Source organism: Ornithodoros turicata, chromosome 1, assembly GCF_037126465.1.
Source record: "Ornithodoros turicata isolate Travis chromosome 1, ASM3712646v1, whole genome shotgun sequence".
In the NCBI taxonomy this organism is placed as follows: domain Eukaryota; kingdom Metazoa; phylum Arthropoda; class Arachnida; order Ixodida; family Argasidae; genus Ornithodoros; species Ornithodoros turicata.
Window position 1 is genome coordinate 106,888,696 of NC_088201.1, and position 20,214 is coordinate 106,908,909.

General features: G+C 47.3%; 1 long non-coding RNA gene across 1 annotated transcript; it reads left to right on the forward strand.

The window, feature by feature from the left end:
• Nucleotides 1–1,272: 1,272 nt before the first annotated feature.
• LOC135367471 (uncharacterized) lies at nucleotides 1,273–18,715 on the forward strand. Its single transcript, XR_010414472.1, has 3 exons — nucleotides 1,273–1,363; nucleotides 2,055–2,113; nucleotides 18,676–18,715. It is a non-coding gene; the product is annotated as an uncharacterized LOC135367471 (long non-coding RNA).
• Nucleotides 18,716–20,214: the final 1,499 nt, after the last annotated feature.

Here is a 20,214-nt window from a genome sequence, read left to right on the forward strand (position 1 = left end):
CGGATGATGCTAATCCAATGGTGGCAGCCATCACATGCAGGGGTCTCGCAATGGGCACATTTTACGTTTTTCGTTCTTTTACCAATGAAAAGGATGTGACTTTCACACTTCCTGGGGTACTGGCGGGAACTTCAAACAAAAGCTAAGATGTTACCAGTGGATAGAGTTCTCTACGAAGCGCTTCGTTTTTTCTCACTGCTTTGTCGGCATGTTCGTCGAACTCGGGCTTCTCGTCAAGGGCGCACAGGCAACTCATGTACTCTCCCACGGTTTGAATGAGCCTGACGGAACTGGAAGACCATTGGGTAAACGTAAAGTGATGCTCTGGGGACACTACAACAAGCTCACGCAGTGTGGTCATTGATTGCTCCGTCAGCGAGACACCTATACCAAAGAAGAGGTTGAAGGTCGCGTGCTCGTGGGTGGGGCGCGCAAGGCCGCAGCCTCGTGCACCCTGCCTGACAAAAAGAAATCGCTGCGCGTCTCTCAGGCAAAAATAAATTATTGTCTCACTTGGCTTCTAAAGTAGAGACATGACCCCATCTTTTCAAAAATAATCAAAGAAAGCGAAGATGGCATTTTTGAGAAAATTGTGAGGCAACATTAGCAATTTCCGCCTACAATGTGTGATTCTCAAGCTAATAACACAGAAACCACTGGGCTGAGCAAAATGAGCTCTATACAGCACGAAAGCTTTTTTTTTGAATGTCCTATCGAACGGCACTAAGCTCGACGTACTCAGAGGTTCCGCCATGAAGCAAATTGGTAACAAAGTTTGGCCTTTTTGAACGTTTACGCCAAGTTTGGCATTTTTTAACAGAAAATCTGTGGCTCTCAGAGTTCTGTGGGTGGCTGTCGACAGTGTCTATGGTGCAGCCTATAATCACAAAAAAACTCCAGTTCCTAGACATAAAATCAGCGGTGCTAGATCACATCAAAGTCGGTCCAGAAGAAAGCGCGCTCAAGAAGCCTCAGAATTTCCTCCTCTCCTACGCGGAAACTACTCCACGTAAGAGCGTCGCACGTCGCGCTATTTGCGTCGTTTGAGCTGTCCTCTAACATATTTTTTTTTTCTGGGCGAATTAAAAAATACGACTTTAACACGTTGTTCGATTTAAAATGAAACTACCCTGCTACTACCTTATTCACGGAACATTGATCGCTTCTGCCTAATTCTATGACGGTTAGAGTGATTCTGTATGGAGTTTACGCCTTCATTTCCTTGAAAATGCAATTGAAAACGTTCGTAGGTAAAGATGTTCGAGACAGATACACCGTACGTGACAGTCAGCGCTAACCTCTTCGAAAATCTTGGTCTCATCAGGCTGGGAAATCTACATACTTCTTACAACAAGACAACTGAGTGAGCTTATGTTTATGACCATTCTATTTCTTACAGAAAACACAAGGAGCTGCAGCGTATGTTAGTGTGAGAGGTCGCTACACAGATGGATACAATGGTGCACTTCAACATACGCGTACAAGTTGCTTCGCGGCGCTGAACACCGAATAAACCAGAAGCACTGCAACATATTATTCAATTCAGGTGGAATATGTCGTAGTAGATTTTTGTTTCAAGTGCTAACTATGGCTGGACTTTCGACGTGCATTTTGAAAACGTGTATTCGGCGTTCAAAATATAACAACTTTCAATTTTTTGGTTAATCGGGGAGATCTCAAAGAAGAAGAAGTTGTAATATCATGATTCACTCAAAAAATATTGCTGATACCAATACTACCAAGGATATTTCTTGCACCCTTCATTCCACCCAGAGCTGTTGTAACCAGCAATGGTTAAGCGATGTTGACTAAGGTTTCGGTTCCCGATAGGACTAGACCCCCGGTAGTACGAGGAGTCTGCATAGTTGCGCTACTTGAGAGTGTTCGATTTACGGCGCTATCTGCACAGCGTGCAAGGTGCACGACTGGCAGCTCCCTCAAGCGGTTCGTGAATCCAAACTCGGGCTAAACGCTTACGAAGTTTTCAACGCTGAACACCCACGTATTTTGTGAAAGATGCTGATGCAATTGTTTGAGACATCGCAATGTTCCAGGTGGCGCACTGGACCAGCTGTGGTAAATGCTTTCTACTATCCTGGCAGCAACGACGTTAGTAAGTATTATTATGTGATCATTGTGGACATTGCTTTTAGCACCCCAACTGTAAATGATTCACACGTGTTTGTGTTTAATGCATATCAGTAGTACGAAATAAAAGCTAATAAGAATCACCTCTTTCTAATGCAATAGAACCCTATTCTAATCCAATTCTAAGCCAAAATTCAATCCTAATCCAACACAAGCCAAGTCCAAAGCCATCTAATTGGTCGCCTTTAGCTCCACCCACTTCATGTTGATTGATCCATGCTATGCCTACGGATCGCTGATTTTTCGACTGTAGCTCTGCCCCTTTATGCTGATGAGCTGGCTTGGCTCCGCCCCTTCATGCTGATGGTGCACGCCAAGCCCACTGATCGATGACTGGTCGACCGTAGCTCCGCCCCTTTATGTTAATGAGCTGGCTTGGCTCTACGGGTCGCGCCTTTGTATGCTAATGAGTGGACCCTTTCGCACTGATTGATGATAGGTTGGCTTAGCTCTGCACCTTTATGCTGATGAGCCGGCATGGCTCCACCCGCCTCACGATGATTGATGCATGCTAAGCCCGTGGCTCTGCCACCCCCTGGCTGCGGCAACAGTGATTGGTCAATTCTAAGCCTAGAGATCGCAGATTGGCTCTGCACATTTTCTACACTTATAAGCCATCCTCATTGGCCCACCGATGGCGGCCAGATGGCGCGCTCGGCAGTGGCCCTGCTGCGGCTTCTATCTTAGATAGACAGGAAAAAATACATTTCAACGTTTATTGAGTACATGTTTGAGAAAAATCATGGCAGTCTTGAACAGATTGATTTCTTTGATGCTGGGTGTGGTTCCACGGAAGTGTCGGATCATGTAGACGTCCCCGGGACAGCGGCTAAGAAAAATTTCGTGCTCCGTGAGTTGACACTTTCATGTGCAGTGGGTATCTTCGTAGCTCTCGCTGACATCCAGCGAATGAAGGCAGGTGCGCAGCGATTCAGTAGCGTTCCCGTCCAGGTTAATGAGGGACCGCATAGGTACCATGTGCCATTCTCTGATGGCCAAGATGTCGCCACACTCTTAAAAATGAACTTCACCACATAGCACGCTCCTAGCCAACCATCATCACGAATGACAACGTTCTCGCCCCTGATTTGTTGAAAACGGGAGGCGGAGCCTATTTTGTGCCCATTATTCACGGCACAGAATCAGGGGCGAGAACGTTGTCATTCGGGATGATGGTTGGCTAGGAGCGTGCTATGTGGTGAAGTTCATTTTTAAGAGTGCAGGGCATTCGTGCACGTATGTGTGCTTATCCTTCTCCAGCTTCATGCTCGTAGTACAGTTTCCGGCGCCCAGCACCAGCGTGCATGAGACGAGCGAGAAGAGAACAAGCTACCACATCCTTCCAGTGACGCAGTCCAAATGACGCTACTCCTTCTCATCCTCTGCATTATCTAAGGGGGCAAAGAACGCCAAGTGAAATCCCGCTATCTACGTTATCCACTCAAGCTTACCATATTCGCAGCTTCCGTACGGGTAGGAGTCGACGTCATTGTAGAGGTATCGTTTGTCGTCGTACGCGATCAGACTTCTTTTCACATTTCTGATGGTGTACATACACTTTATTTCCCACTATTGACACCTCTTTGTGTGAAACGCTAGTGTGCTTCAATAGGGTATCGTGGTACATATAATGGAGGTGGTGTTTGTGCAAAATGTTCTTTTTGACCCATTTAGCTTGTAGGGACTTATCAAAACCTTTGAGGCCGCAGCGCAGTGCAGCGCAAGAACTTGATAACCGCGCTATCAAGATTCCGGAGGTCGTCGCGGCCGATGTTGCTCGAACATTCTGGTTTACACACGTGCACTCGCAAGAGGGCGCGGAGGCGGAGGAACAGAGGTTAAAAAGGCCCACACGGGTGTGTTTGGGGAATCCCCTCGGGAGCCACGGCCGGAACGGTTCTGCTAAGGTTTGCTGTGCGACGTTGAGGAGGAGCTGGCCGCGGGTACAATGGTGAGGTCACCAATAATCCTTCTTTGCTGCTTAATAGTTCTTGTCTATTTCTTCCGGAGGGCGACTGACCCGGGGAAGCCCCGAGAGTGGGACGGTGTTTTCCCCACAAGCTCTTGCAATTTGTTTTCCCCCGGCTAATTCGATGAAGTATATTTTGGCTTTCAAGCATATTGCTTCCTCGATGCGTATGCTACCGGTTTCAATTTTGAACGCGCCAAGCATACCGCGATTCCTCTCGCTGTTTAACGGATGATCCCGATCGAAAGAAGACAAGTCTAAATGGTCGTCGGCGATCCCTCGTAACTGATCTAAGTAGTCCTTGCAGAATAGGCCGAGGATCAGAGAATCCGTTTCAAAGTAGCAGGTAATCACCGGACAAGTGAGCTTACTCAGCCATGTGTTTCGTAGTAGAACGAGTACATGGTTAATTTACTCAGTCCTTAAATTGAAAAGCCAATCTGGAGGGTGAAATCGCATCGCACTGTCCTTTTGCGCATTTTACACATGACGCAATAGGGGGACAAAATTTCCATTCTCACACATTCCGCCTGACTCCCGAGGCGACTCGCCGTCTCCTCATGGAAGGCTACTCCAATATCCTGCATGTCAAATTTACTTAAAAGCGTTCTTCTGAAGACCGCATTATTTGAGACTTTATAGAAATTTTTTAGAACGTCGTGCTCGAGGGAACACGGGCAGCATTGTCCTTGATGCAGGGACACAGGAATGGTGCCTGACGAAATTTTAGAGTTCGGTGAATTTTCGTCGCCCTCATGCCCAATCTACAACAGAGCGCAAGCAGCGCGTAATGAGCCACCTACTCGACCTTGTCGTTGCACGTGACCAGCAGCTTTTTGCTGTTCGCGGGCTGATACATTAATTCCTCGAGGAGCCACCGGTGGAATCGCGAGAGCTATTCCTTCGGGACGGCCGCCTTCTCGTGAGCCAGGGCGAAGTACCGCGTCAGCGCGTGGATAGATTTTGGATACTCCAAGTCGCACACGTACACGTACCCCCCCTCCGAATCCTTGTGGTGATGCATAAAATTCACGGAGCTAAAATCCTCGACCCATTCGAAACCGCCGACAGGGAGGTGCTTTATCATACTGAAATGTTCCGTAATCATATGTAAATGATGCCTGCTCGCATGACAGAGCCCGCCTCTAACACCTGATTCGATGGTTCTGTACATGTCTTCGTCGATGTCTAACTCCAATTTTGCCTGCGTATAATTTAGAGCCCATGAATAGGATGCCTGAGAAACACAATGAAGCAATGCCAACCCGCGTGCGTCGTAGCATTGGCGTCGGAAGTGCTGCATTATGTCAATATGTAATAGGGCATCCGTTTTCGGGCACGATGCATTGTAATCCCTCAGATTCGAGCATCCAAAACGTTCAAATACATGCCGCGCGTACTGGTAGTCTTTCTCGCTTATATCCTCCCCAGTGAGATCGTTTCGGAAGGCGGATTTTGCCGGCAGAGCGAATTCGTCGTAAACCGCGAAAGAGGTAACGTGGCTGTAAAAAAATACACCTTTATGGAGGAACATTTCGTAGTCGTCTCCAAATACCTGCATCAGGCATTGGAACGCCTCTGCGCCCCCCATGGATTTGACGGTTTCCACGAGCTCTCCCAGTGACGAATTTAGGTACTGCATGGTATTTCTGGATAGGAAGATGCCAATTTCGAACGATGGAATTTCTTCAATGGAACTGGCCACGATGAAGGGAGCTCGCTTCCACCCAAGAAGGTGAAATTCCCACAGCAGTCTCGCAAAATCGTAGGCCAGATTGTGCACCATGATGGGCAGTTTTCCTCTCGTCGTGCACGCCACGTTACAGGCGTTCCACAGAGTCGCGATTGTCTCGCTGGCAGCACAACGCTTGGAATGGTCGTGATGTCAGAGACGGGGTAGATCATGCGTGGCTCGTTGTTCATCATTCAGCATCATTGCGGTTGGGGAGGCCTTCAGGGCGATCATGTCGTCCCGCATTTCCATCAAAGCTTTCACGCACTGCCTCGCGGAATCTTCACCGTGGTGCGTACTGATCAGCATCACCTTCGAGTCGTGGGTGCGCACGAGCACGGCACAGAAGCAAGAGGCGACGAGACGCTGCATGCCAACAGCACTGGGCGGGAGAACGCTCTCCATGTCCAATACAACGATATATAACAATAGAAGTTTTTGCCCGGTTCGCAAAATTCCAATGTGATTTCGTTCACGTCCGGGCACAGGCGACGATGTTTCGCCATTCACTTTTCCTCGTTAAAAGAGCGCGTGCAACGCTCGCATACGAAACGGTAATGTCTTTTTGTCAACAGCCGTTCGAGGGACTTGATTGCAAAAAAATGTTCATCTGTAGCCAATAAGTGAATTTTCTTTTCGCACTCGGGTTTTGGGGGTCGCGACACGTGCACTCCATGATCGACGTACTTGTACACGTACATGGATATCTTGTTTTTGTCTTCGAATTCATCCAGGTCAGAGTAGGAGACCGGGAAGCGGCTAGGCCACCAGTACTCCGCTGCGTAGTTTTCATATTTTTCCATCTATTCCTTTCCTGCGGGTGCAGGAGGGCGAGCATATTGTGTTTAAAAAACTCACCATCCTTACGCGGTGGTAAAGAGACATTCGTTCGAACGTTCTATCGATTAGCCAAATTAGCCGTAAGTACCCCATTCAGAGGCGTAGCGACGGGGGGGGGGCTAGAGGGGCAGCCGCCCCGGGCGCCCTCGCCAGAGAGGGTGCCGAACGGCAGGCCCTGGCAGGTTGGCTGGACAGAATAAAGCGGGAACGAAGAAAATTTCAGCCACACACACATACATAAAGATACGATGGTGAGATGGTGCCCCAGTGCCATTTGTAAGTAATGAGAGATGATGATGGAGATAAGAATTCTGGTAATCAAAGCAGGGCGGAGAGGCCTGTTGATGTCAGGAAATCCCAAAGGTAACGGAGACCTTTGTGCATATGAACGGTACTGGACCATGGGCCCAGAACCTTGCCTATGGTGAAGGGGCAGCGATCAATTGCATGCAGTCCGTGCTGCAAGATCTCGCGCTCCCGCTGGTAGTCAGGGCAGTCCATAAGCAGGTGGTAAGAAATTTTCAATGTACGATGTCCAACAGTACAAATAAGTGTGTTCATTCCTCCGTTTACAGGGCCTCTGACGGCAGTGGGAGAGGGGGGCGCTTCAGATTTACCCTGCCCTGGGCGCAAATTTGCCTCGCTACGACTCTGACCCCATTGCATCCATTTTTTTTTTCACAGCAGAAATACACATTTGAATGTTTTGGACGTCGGTGGACACGAACCCACTTCCTTCCCGCTGATAATTTTCGATGCGTCCGGTAAACTCTTGAATCGCGTCCATCAAAGTATTTGCGACGGCTCCGTCGCTATGGACTTCGCGAGCACACTTCATAAAGTGGGTGATGTATGCGATTATTTCCCCCCGAGTTTCCTTTATCATTAAAACATCGAAATAAATGCAAAGCCTAAAGGGTATTCTCTGCTCTCTCAATACAACGGCCATATCGTGAAAATGAATCATTAAATACTGTCGCAAATCGCCTACTCCCTGATCGTGAACAGATGCCAATAGCACAAATCTTTTGATGACAGCTCTCAACGCACTGTCGGTCTCCAAGAAGGGCAGGAAGGATATATCCATGTCAGGGTGATCGCATCACATGAGCAGACGGTGTAGGAGGTGCGCCGTTCCGAGAATGATCTTCCAATAGCTCTTCCTCCTCGGTATCGTGAGGGTCAACACATACCAGAGGGTCAACAAAATACACACCTGGGAACTGAAAATAAAAGGAACCGTAAGAAACGTGCAACAAGTGAGGCGAATAACTTACTTTAAAAGCGAGTTGTGGCTCGAAGCAGACTGTTCCCCCTGAGGCGCTCCCGCGCCTTATAAACCAGCAGCCACGCTGCATGTCCCAACACGTTGGGGCCATGTGTTTTATATCAGCGCTCGCATGCTTCGGCGTGCTCCCATGGTTTGGAGGTTGTAAATCATGTTTGTGAAGAAATCAGGTCACGGAGCTTCAGCATCCACGCTGCATGCCCAACACGTTGGGGCCTGTTTTATATCAAAGCCCGCAGTTTTGGGGTTGTAAATCATATTTTCCGAGAAATCGAGGCCACGCGTATTAAAACGTATACGAAAACTAAACTGTTCTGACTTATGAGACAAATGTATCTGAAGAAAAAAAAATCCCTGTGAGCCCATGTCAAAGCGGACCGCCTGTAATTACATCATAGCCCTTTCATTTCCACATGTCGAAGCAAGCTTTCTGTAACCAAAAACAAAGGGTTTGCTTATGCAGTTTGGTGTCAAAGAAGTTCTAAATGGGGTTAAATAAGTCCTTCGCAGCTAACATGCGCGCGCGCCATATATCACGAGCTATTCCTTTGTTATTGTGTAAACAAAATCTGACCCAGCCACGGTGCACCACCTTTGCGCCTAAAAATAGCTACCTCCAGGAGTGCTTTATATAAAAGTTGCGATATGTACAACTCATTTGAGTTCCGTGAAGCTACTTGTTCATTCGACGGTCGACTCCAGGTGAGGCGCACAACGAGAACGGTATGTCCCACTATTGTCTTCAAGATGAGGAAAGTTAGGTAACACTTGTTCTCATTTTGAGTTCATTCGGTGTCTGTAGAAAGTTGCACTGAGAAGTGATCAAGCGAGATGTCATCTATTTTTGAGAAGCTGGATAAACTAAAGAAATCAGGTGATGGGGACATTCAGAAAATCAGCATTGTTCCCAAGAACGAAAAGCTCGACGTGTTGGACTTACGCAAGGTGGACTCCATGTTGGGGGAGGTGGTATACGTGGAACTCCTTATGCAAAAAGGAAAAACAACAACAACTTTATTTCAGGACAATGGGTGAGGAGTTTCATCGCCAGGGGCGATACTCTATCCCATTGCTGGAGGTGAAGCAGGGAATGAAGGAATGGGTTCCGTTACAATGAGGATCGAAGTCGTGTGGCGTACAAAAAAGCCAAGAGAGCCTTGAGGACAGAGCGTTGGTGAGCTGGATGCGGCCAGGGGCCAAGCAATTTGGTGAGGAAGAGGGGACGGGAGTCGAGCTCGTTGAGGGAGGCGGAGAGTACGGAGCGAGAGGGTCGTAGTGTGGGCAATGGAGAAGAATGTGCTCGAGATCTTCAACAGCACCGCAGTGACTGCAGTGGGGAGAGTTAACATGTCGCAAGCGGTAGCACCACTGTGCTGTGAAGGCCACGTCGAGGCGCATTTCATGAACTAATGCGGCGTCTTGACGAGAGATATGTGCTGGCATCCGGAAAGCGAGCGCTGGGTCAACTCTGCTCAGCATGGCGGGGGGGTAGTATGTCTATGGAAAAGCGTATGGAAAAGGATAAACGCGTAAAGGTACCTACCCAGTCGTTTTAAGCGATGAACAGATGAAGATTTGCAAGAAATACGTGAATTACCAGATCTGAAATTAGTGAAGGAGAGATTCAGGGATGGTAAAAGAGTCGCATCGCCCGACATCATCTTTACTCACGCGAAGAAAAAGTGACGCGTCTCACCGAGACCAGCGAAAGTCCGCGTCCCATATGTGATCATAAGTAAAATAAATAAATATACTAAATATATAAATATAATAAATAAATAAATACACATGTATGTTTTATTTTTAGAAAAAAATTGTGTTGTGTGATGGATTAGGAAGCTATATAGACAGGCTGATATGATAGGAAGCTATATTGATAGAATGATATGATATAGGGAGCTATATAGAAGGATTATAATGTGTATTCATTGACTCAGCTAGTATAGTTTGTGGAGAGCTATAGAGAATAAAGGACGCCATGCTTTTTTAAGCAACAAACAACTTTTCTAGCATCTTTATTGATTTTAGGTCATTAGGGGTGAGATTATTGGAAAAAAAGGGATACAATGCACTTCAGTGATTTTCCTTTCGCCAACAATGTTGCCACGATACAACAATACACACCACACATTGGAGAATACAGGCTCTGAATACAGACATCGTTATATTTGTCGACGGTGAGACGTTTCAGCTCGGGTTCGATGGGCGGCAATCTGAAGGAACCAAGTAGATCAGTTTATCCTTCATGTCTGTGTAGAGAATCCAACGCTCCCCGGCTTGCTGTCGCCGATCGGTGTTGTCCACGATTATTCCCGGCCTATCCAGCACGGGCTAACGATCGTCTCGAGCGTATACACCACGGAAGAGTTTCGAAGTCGAATCGTTGTATTTTAAAAGTCTCTCGATGCCTTGCTCGAACATTGCGTGCGCGCTAATCCAGGGTCACGCTCCTGTTCTTATCCACAGACATGATTCTCATGCTCTCGGACAGTATCAGTACGGTCGGGGGTTCGGCCAAGGCGTGTTTGAACTTGAGTTGCAGATGAACGTTTCCACGCCTGATTGGTGACGGGTGAATGGGGGATTCATCGGGATCGCAGTCGTAGTGCACAAGGTACTTGTTTCCAACGTAGTGGTCGTATTCGTAGGAGACGTGCTTCTCGCACAGTTGCTCCAAGAGGTTGAATAGCTTTGGTGGTTCAGGTTATTGTTGAAGTCGAACGTGTCGATTCCCTGCGTCCCGTTCACAGTGAGCGTCGCCGATTCGATGTCGCAATTCACAAATCGATATGGATTGCCATTGAATGCTCCCTGGTGCTAGGGCGGCCACGAATGCTACCACCACCTTAGACGGTATCTTCTCTGGAAATAAATCTTCCAGGCATGCATCCAGGTTGCCAACTGGTAGTGAACGAATACGCAATTCACTTCCGGCCAGCGTGTAGCGAGCCTTGCGCTGCTGCAATTCAGTTTCGTGCCTGAGGAATAGGCTGGGAGTCAGTGATTTTCTTTATGTACAAGGCAGCACTCATGATCTTGTAGAGGACGATAGTCTTCCTCCACATGAGTCCCGACCGGCGATGATGGTATGCCACGGAGAGGCGATGACGGTGGCCTATCTCCATGGCCGCGCCGGTGGAACTGAGGCGGGTGCTCCAGGCGCATAGCCATCTTCGTCGTTGTCAACCGGCCGCTACATCATTGCCCCCCTCAGACGCGGAGTGGCGATAAAGCAGATGATGTCCGCGACTTCACTGGAGGAGGGCAGCGAGGGCGACCGTGGTTAGCATGCACGGTTGAACAGGATGACGGTACGGCAGACGGTGGCGAAGCATCACAGCTGACGGGTAATCAGATCCGGTAGCCCGAGAAGAGCGAGGAAAAGAGTGAAGCGCTGGGGAAGTGGAGGTCCTGGGGTACCGCTACCGGCACGGGAGCCGAAGCTCTGAGAGTCCCAGAGGAGGAGAGGGTGAGGCTGTGGGAGCCGTTGAGAGACGCCGAGACGCCGGCTGAAGCGTGCCGTGGCGTCGGCTGCCGCAACCGGCAGGTGAGCGCGAAGCTCGGGTGCCGCGGCCGGCAGTAAAGGAGCGCCGGGCTGCGGTGAACATCGGGCTGAAGCGAAGGGTAATGAAGCTGTGATGCGCGTGTGTACCGGTTGGTAGTGCTTTGTAGGAGAGAGGTCGCTATGCAGCAGTCCGCTTGTCGAACTCAGGAAGTCATTCGGGAATGAGCAGATGATGCTGAATGCCAGGCACGGATGAGAGTCGTGGCAGCAGGTCTGGACAGTTGAGGTTGAGGGTACTGCTGTGCCACGGAGCTACCGTACCGGTCTGATATGTAGTAGTAAAGCGGCTTCCAAGCTGCACGGCAGCATGCCATCAGTGCTGGACATGCGGGAAGGTTGCCAAATTTGGTATGGGAAAAGGGCTTGGTGTTCATCGTTCGGATCACCAAATGTAGAGGAGGTGGTGTTCCTCTACATGAGCCCCGACCGGCGATGATGGTATGCCATGGAGAAGCGATGACGGTGGCCTATCTCCATGGCTGCGCCGGTGGAACTGAGGCAGGTGCTCCAGGCGCGTGGCCATCTTCGTCGTTGTCTACCGGCCGCTACAATCTGCACTTTATGCATGTGCTGCTCCTGATCGGTTTTCATAATTTGGAATTCATCGGAGCCTTGATAAAAAACAAGCTTAATTTCCACTCCCGATATGAGTAGCTTAGGCTGCAGAAAAATGTCCGAGTTGATCTTGGAAACCGAGCCGATGGTCTTGTCCCCCGTGTGAGGTTGTATCGTTCGGCCGGTCCACGAGCGTGAATGTTGTTTTCCGATTGACGTGCTTCTTCTTGCGTGTACAGACCCGCTTTATGCACGGTATTTTGCTCCATGGTGGTGGCGTAAAGCAAAATATCCAGGTAGCTTTTATAGCTATACAAATTATTATTCGTAATCATGGTCTGATTCAAGAAAACGGCTACGTTCTAGAAAAGTGAGCTGGCGAACGCGTTGACGGGGTAGACCTAGTCGTACGTCGTCCTATCGCCCGCATTTGTTTCCAGTAGGGAACCATCGTCACATACGATGCGGACTTTCGTCAGTATGTACGCGGAGTTCAAATCCAGATAGTCCCCAATCCCCAAATTCGAGAGTTAGAACTCTATGACGGAGGATATGTCAGCTACCAGGTAGAACACCTCGTATTCCCCCTTTAGCATATGCCATTGTGTACCCGGCATAGAAAATAATTGTGTTTCCAACTTATCCAACAGAGGAGTGTCGGGATGTATGAGGTTAATCAATTCATTCCTTTTCAATCCAATTCAATTTTATTATCAGTATTTGCCATGCAGAGTACACATCCGGGGCCCCGTAGCATAGCTAGAGGTGTGCGAGACGTGTGCAAGAATGAGTGTGAATCTTGCAACTGCCCAGTAGTACGGAAAGTAATCGGATAATGCAATCGACACGTTTTCTCGCAAGCTCAGCGAACACCTCCTCCCCACGTATCATACCCGAAGAAAGCCTCGGGTTGCAGACGCTCATTGACGGTGCTCACGAGAGCTTCGGGTGTTTCGTAGTAATTTGGTGGAAGTGAAATGCCCTGAGTTTCCGTCTCTCGAGTGTTTATGTGGTTGCAGTACGTCTTCACTATGAGATTACACCTGATGCGCTCTCGGGATCCTTCAATGTGGATGTGCTTCACCTGGATGAGGTCCAGGACCTCGATTGTCACGTTCAAATTCGCCAGAGAGAGAGCGAGTAAGTGTTGTCTTTGTATTCCTCCCTTGATTCTGTATCGTTCGTAGCTCCGAAAAATTTGTTGAATGTGTCGGTAGTTAGCGATCGGTGTTCCAAAACTAGATCGTTATTGATCAATATCACCCAGCGAACTCGCATAATAACGGCTCTTTTTCTCCACAAGCGGTAACACGATTGGGACCGTGCGTACTCTGCCGCCGTCCAGGTGATCTCCATCGATGTCGGGGATTCCAAAAGCGAGATGCAGCTGTCTATCGATTAATTTCACCGAGCGCACGCTCGGTGGTAGCTTAAACACATAATGATCTTCATCGTAAGTCCGCTCTATCTCATATTCGGGGAATATTTTGTTCAATAGTGTGTCCGCGTCTTCGAACGTGAGGTGTTTTGTTTGCACGCTCTCCGTCAATAGCATTATCAGGTTATGCTGTGCTTGGTTCATGTTCAGGAAGCTGTTTGGAATGGAAAACCCTCTAGACCAACAACGTGCGAATCATCCAGGTGTAGCGGTTTATCTAACGCGACCGTGAAGTCGTTCAGCGTGTTCGATGGGTGCAGGTCCATGCTGGCGTTCGAGAGGGGATACACGTAAAATTCGCTTTCTGACATCGCTGGCAGGCACACAAGAATCGTGATTTTTGGCGTATTCGAACCAACGAATGAAGTAGTGCAATACCCCGCTAATTTTCTTCTTTCTAATCACCGTGGATGAGTCGCTTACCGTACGAGGAAAGATGGTGGATGGGCTGCAATTCCTGCTCTTAGAATGATCCCAATATTTCTTTTCCCATCAAATCTTTCACGTACACTATGGGTGGATCGGTGTTTCTCGTTCGCGACACCTCGAACACTTGAGCCGTCACCTTTGATCGTAGCGTTTCCATTCAATAAACATATACCCCCCCACCCCCCCAGTTTGGCGAATACGCAGGGATCTAACGCAAGCCTCACCTGGCCTCCTGCTTTATACTTGCTCTCGTGCGGGGTCGTCTTACGATTCAATCTCTTGAACAGAGCTACTTCATTCCCGGTATTCACGTTTTTGGCTTTTCGCCTGTGACGGAATATACCGAGTCGTTATAGTCAACTTCCCCGTACTAGTAAAATGTCTGGCTATTCTTTCTCTAATTGTTCTTTGCACGCGTTCACTGGAGGCCGCCTTCATTCCACTTTGTGTTACATAGTGATTTAGTAGTGACTGAAAATACTGACGAATGGGGGAACCCAAAAGTTCGCTTCCACGATCGGTGGGAATTCCATGATGAAAAACTCGATGGAAAGCTTTTTTTACGTCTTGCATGCGCCATGTACAGGTGTCCCGGGGGCCATGTGCAGGTACCTCGATAGCGCATCTAAGACCGTTAAGATGTACTTGTAGCCCTTGTTAAATTTCTGATATTTACGCATATCCAGAGGGTCCGCCTGATATAAATACCTCACGTGAGTTGCGATGATAGAGCGCTGCTTAAATTTTTTCTTCACTGGCTTGTGAAGAGTGTAAGCATCTTTTTTCAGCTGTCCGATGACTCCTCTGTGCGTGAGCTTGTGATAACGTCGGTACCGATCCACTCCACCTAACCTTTCTTCTTCATCTTTCTATAGGGCCCCATATTTGCTCCAGCGAGCGATTCAGTGTATTTTCAGAGTTTTTATAATTTTTATACTTTTTTGTTCCAACTGAGTTTCGCGCAAGTGAGCGCGCTACGACACGCTAAGTAGCTCACGAGAGCCACAATGTTTGAGCGGTTGATTCGTTTCCCTCTATATACTAGCACATTATCCGCCTGCCAGGTGAAAACTTTCTTGAATTCTTTTAGCACAGATTCTGCGCGTGCTTTATCAATGCCGGAGGGTAAAAAGATTAAAGTCGAATTGGTTGGGTTCCAGTTTCGGTTTGGGTTTCCAATGGATAGGTTCCAGAGAAGGAGGATGATAGTGAGCACGCTTGAGCAAGTAATAGAGGGCTTCCAGTATTCTGCAGACTTTTATATCGTCCGAACCGTTGTATTTTAGAACTTCACCTATTTCAATTCTGTGAGCCATGACTGATGGCTTTTGATATCGCCTGCCCAGCGACTCCAGTCACGAGACTTTACAGCCCTGAGAGGAAGAGTGGAAGTATGGGAATGAGACCACCTTGTTGTCCCCTAATATATTTCTTCAACTGCTGGAGGCACTTATGAAGTGACTTGTAAGTGAGGAAGCGGACGATTTTTCGTGTTTTTTGTAGTTTTTATCAAGTTCCGTCAAAAGTGGGATATTTCTGCATAGAATGTTCAGACAGATTTTGGAAAGGATTCGAATGTCGTCACAGCGGAGCTCTTTAAGTAATTCTGCAGGGTGCACTGGTTTGCTGGTGGCCAATACTTTGAGGAGCATGAGATGTCTTCTAAGATCGGTCATTTCGCGGGCGTCAACTGGAACTACCGGCTGTGCAGTAAAATACCTGTTCACAGGCTACGGGACGGAGGTGTTTGCGAGTGAAGATCTACAACTAAATAACCGTGTGCCTTTTCTGTCGCCTGATTATATTCGCCGAGGAAATAGGAGAGACCCTGTCTCTCGAATACTTGACGTCCGAAGGTTTTGATTTGTTGTACGGACCGAGCGTTCTAGAACAACACGATATAACTGGCGTTCAGGGATATCGTTAGAAATACAGCATTGTGATAGAACAAGGCCTGTGTGATCAGGATCACGGACGCATTCTTATGGTGGCTACCATGCACAAACAGTGACTTTACCTCCAATAGAACCCCCTTTTCTGTATTTTGATCGTCAATAACTATGAGGGTGGGATATTGTTCATCCCAATCTGTGGGTATCCTGTATAAAACATGCTGCAAATGCGGCAGAAAGTGCAGGAATGTGCAACATGCGCATGGTTTATTTTCATGCGTGTTGTACAGAACTTCGGGGTACACCCTACATTTACAACATCAACAATGACTAGAAGAACGAATGTTACATCACCATCAACTACTTGCAGTTCTGGTCACAATAGACCACGATATACTGTTTCACATCAGGTCGCACCAGTGCGACCTACGTTCCCATCTTTTTTTAAATATATTTATGTTCTATTCCATTCTATACTGCTCCAAGTTTTTCAGGGCTGAAACTTTGACATCTCTCTGTAGGCATAAGCTTGTATGCTGAAAAGCTCCTCTCAACAACATTGCTTTGGTGACCATGGAGATAAATGCTGGGATTCTCTTGTACCTAATCCCATGGGGATTAACCTGGTAATATGAATAGGAATCGTTCTTTTGACGAAGGGGTCGGGCTATTGACAAGCAAGGCCAAGTGTGGGACCAACCTATTGTACCAGATGAAAGGATTCGCGAATACCCCAAAAAATAAATAACGAAGGGGGGTGAAGTTCCACTGAGCTGAAAATCTGGACACGACGGGGAAGTGTGCTGGACACAGCTTGACGACGAAGAAAAGTATTTTGAGTGCTGAGTACTAAATACTGAAAAAAGTATTTTAAATACTTTAAAAATATTTGTCGCAAAAAGTATTGAGTGGAGTACCAAAATATCTGAAAAAGTATTTAACATACTGTATTTTGAGTACGTACTCAAGATACATACAAGTCTTAGTCGACTCCAATGCTGGTTTTGCATGCGTTTGTAGCGAACGCAGCCTTCTGCACGTCTTCACGTGCCCGGCGTCCGAGAAGGTCGTGCCTGCCCGACGCGCCCGGTTGAACAATACATTTATCCACAAACATGCAGTATTCTTACAAATATTCACTAACGTCCGAAACATGCATTTTAAAACCTTCACTAATGCATTCATATGGCCTCAAAACATGCAAATATGTTGCGTTCGAAGCTCTGCATGCCCCGGAAAGAAATATGTAAAACATGCAAATCCGCGGTCTGGTGATGAGAATTGGAGCGGGGTGCTGGAACTGCATGCGCATCGTGGAATAACTTGAGGCAGACTGTGTAGTGAGGTGTGATGCATCTTTATTTTCGCCCATAGCTCCTAGAACGATTGATGATCGTCTCCAGGACTCTTACTTCTTCCTGACATATTTCCTGAAGCTCTAGCAGTGATTGCTGCCTGTAAGCCGACAGGTACTCGTCCAAGACTTCGCATATGATGGCCCACAACTTGTTTGTGGTGAAACAGGAGCATGATATGTGGCAACACATCTCGATAAAGTTCTCTCGCTCGTGTGGCACGCCAAAGTGGAACCACTTGGAGTTAATGCATCTGAGTTGCACCATCTGGTGGCGCTCTAACGAGGTAAGTTTGGATATCTAAGACAGAGCCGTACCGGGGCTGCTGCTGAGCGTGTCATCGCGTCGCCATCTGTGGGCCAATGAGGATCAACCAATCAGATGGCTTATAAATGCAGAAAATGTGCAGAGCCAATCTGCCCATCACTGGGGGCGCAGCCATGGGGCTGGCAGAGCCACGGGCTTAGCATGCACCAATCAACGTGAGGCGGATGGAGCCATGCCAGCTCCATAAACGACTTTTATGCTGCAGCATAAAGGTGCAGATCTAAGCCAACCAATCATCAATCAGTGAGGTTGGAATGGGCCAGTCAGCGCAAATGGGACCACTCAAGAGCATACAAAGACGCGACCCGTAGAGTCAAGCCAGCTCATTAACATAAAGGGGTGGAGCTACAGTCGACAAATCAGCGATCAGTAGCATGGGTCAATCAACATGAAGTGGGTAGAGCTAAAGGCGACCAATCAGATGGCTTTGGAATTGGCTTGTGTTGGATTAGAATTAGATTGTGTTGAACTAGAACTGGATTATGTTGGCTTATATTAGATTATGATGGCTAGTTAGATTAGAAAGAAGTGGTTCTTATTAGCCATTATTCCGTACTACTCATATCAAATTATATATATAATTGATCATTTTTTGATCAATTGATCATTTTTTGATCAATTGATCATTTTTTGATCAATTGATCATTTTGATATTATAATTGATCATTTTTATGGTGACATACTGCTCCTATTTTAGAAGTTTCGTCAACCAACAGCGATCCATGTTCCCGACTGATCTGCTGCTCCTGGCGATGTAAAAATACTGAGGGCGCAGGCTAGCGAAAAGATATTTTTTTCTGAGCCTGCACCTCTGCTGCTTTATGATACCTTTAAGAAGCAAACGGACAATGTATCACTGATGCTTCCAGGAACGACATTAAAAATTGCCTAATGGTGAAAGCGGTATAGCACTTCAGAAAATCCTAAAGGTTTCTGATTACGTTAAATCGAGTGTGGCATGATATGTGGACCAGCATAGTATACTTTTTTAGCACAAATTGTTGTATAAGAATTGTTGTGGCAGTGATTTTAAAACACCCTATTCCTTATTAGTACGAAGCTGTATTAGTATATGTGGGAAATACCTTCAAATAACCTGTTGTTTTGTTCAGGTTTGTTTTTCCTTTTTAACTACAGCGTTCCCGGCTGGGGTTCTTCAACCACCGTTCTACAAGTATAGGGACTGTGCGACAAACTGGTGGCGCCACGATGCGGCCTCCGGAGAAAGTACCTTGCGTGATAGCCGCCGGGTAGCCAGCTTTGTTTACATGTGAAGTGTGGGCATCTTTTTTTGCCACAGCATCGCTAACTGTGCCAGCACCTAAAAGAACTCTTCATTTGGGTCCAGATGCTTCATTTCTCGTGATTGCTACGCTTCCAATACCACCGAGGTCACTAGACTCGCAGCGAATAGCGTTTGTGACGCGCGTTCGGCCATTGCATGAGGTGTGCACAACCTGAGCGAGTAGATTCTATTTCTTTTGTTCTAGTTTCAATGGAACTGAATGAGGACCTGCATGATCAATGATTTACAGTTGCCACTTTCGTGACGTTGAAACGCCGCTGAATACTGTATCACCGTCAAATGCACCGACCAAACGGCAACCTATTTCGAGATAATGATTGAGGTGTTTCATCGCCAGTGCCCAGAGCCGATATTGCTCCCGGTATGACGAGTATCACAGTGAGAACAGAAGTTCTACCCCCAAGAACACACTGTCATCCCAGGACTATCCTAAGGTTGTCAGATGGGGACAGGTATGGCATCCCTAGGATGTCAAAATCTGATCCTCAAAATGTCATAATACTGCCACTTTGGCATATGAGATGACGTCCCCGAGGCTATCCCTCGCCCATCCTCAGGGACCAATTTAGGACAGTTTAAGTACACATGAAGGACAATGCTTTCCGTCAATTCTCTGCTTTGATTTGTTTTATGTATTTTGTGTTTTCTGGCACGCACATCCGCCAAGTGCTTACACAAGCTGCACCAAATTGCAATGACACCAAAGTTATGGGAGCGTTTTTGTTGTTCCTGTTCGAAACAGAATCTTCTGAAGGACACTAAGTCTGAGAAATCCTCATAGGGTGGGACAAGCCTTAAGCTTGCCCACTCAGAAACCCACTCCGAAAGGTACTAGAATTCTCTTCCGAAGTCGAAACAGATACCATTTATTAATATAACGCGTCCCTCCGTAAATACGGGAGTCCTGCTAGCCTGCCACGTAAAATGAAGGGTGAGCTCACAATGCTTCTTTCGATTACGCAAAGAAAAAATACTCAAAGCGAGGAATCGATTGAAGTATTAGGTTTGCCTCATTCCAAAGTCTATGTTTCTTACTCATGTTGCTTTGAGACATTCAGGTAGGAACTTTGAAAGCCAAAAGTAGTGCGACAGCATCGCGCGTTTCTGTTCTTTCCACGAGAAATCGTTCATGTATCATAGACAGTCATTCTTTTTGGCGGCAGGGAATTTTACGCTGGGCCATCCTTTATTTAAGAAAAATCTCAGTCAGGTCCCAGGATCGGCTCAAAAACAAAACAAATGTGTTTAGGGGGTCTGAGCACGTAAACTAAACAAAATACTATTTCTCGTCCCCCTAGCTACCCGTAGGGACGGGCACAGGACGTACCTGAATGACTCTTCACGGACAGTCCGCGAGTGTTATCCTCAGG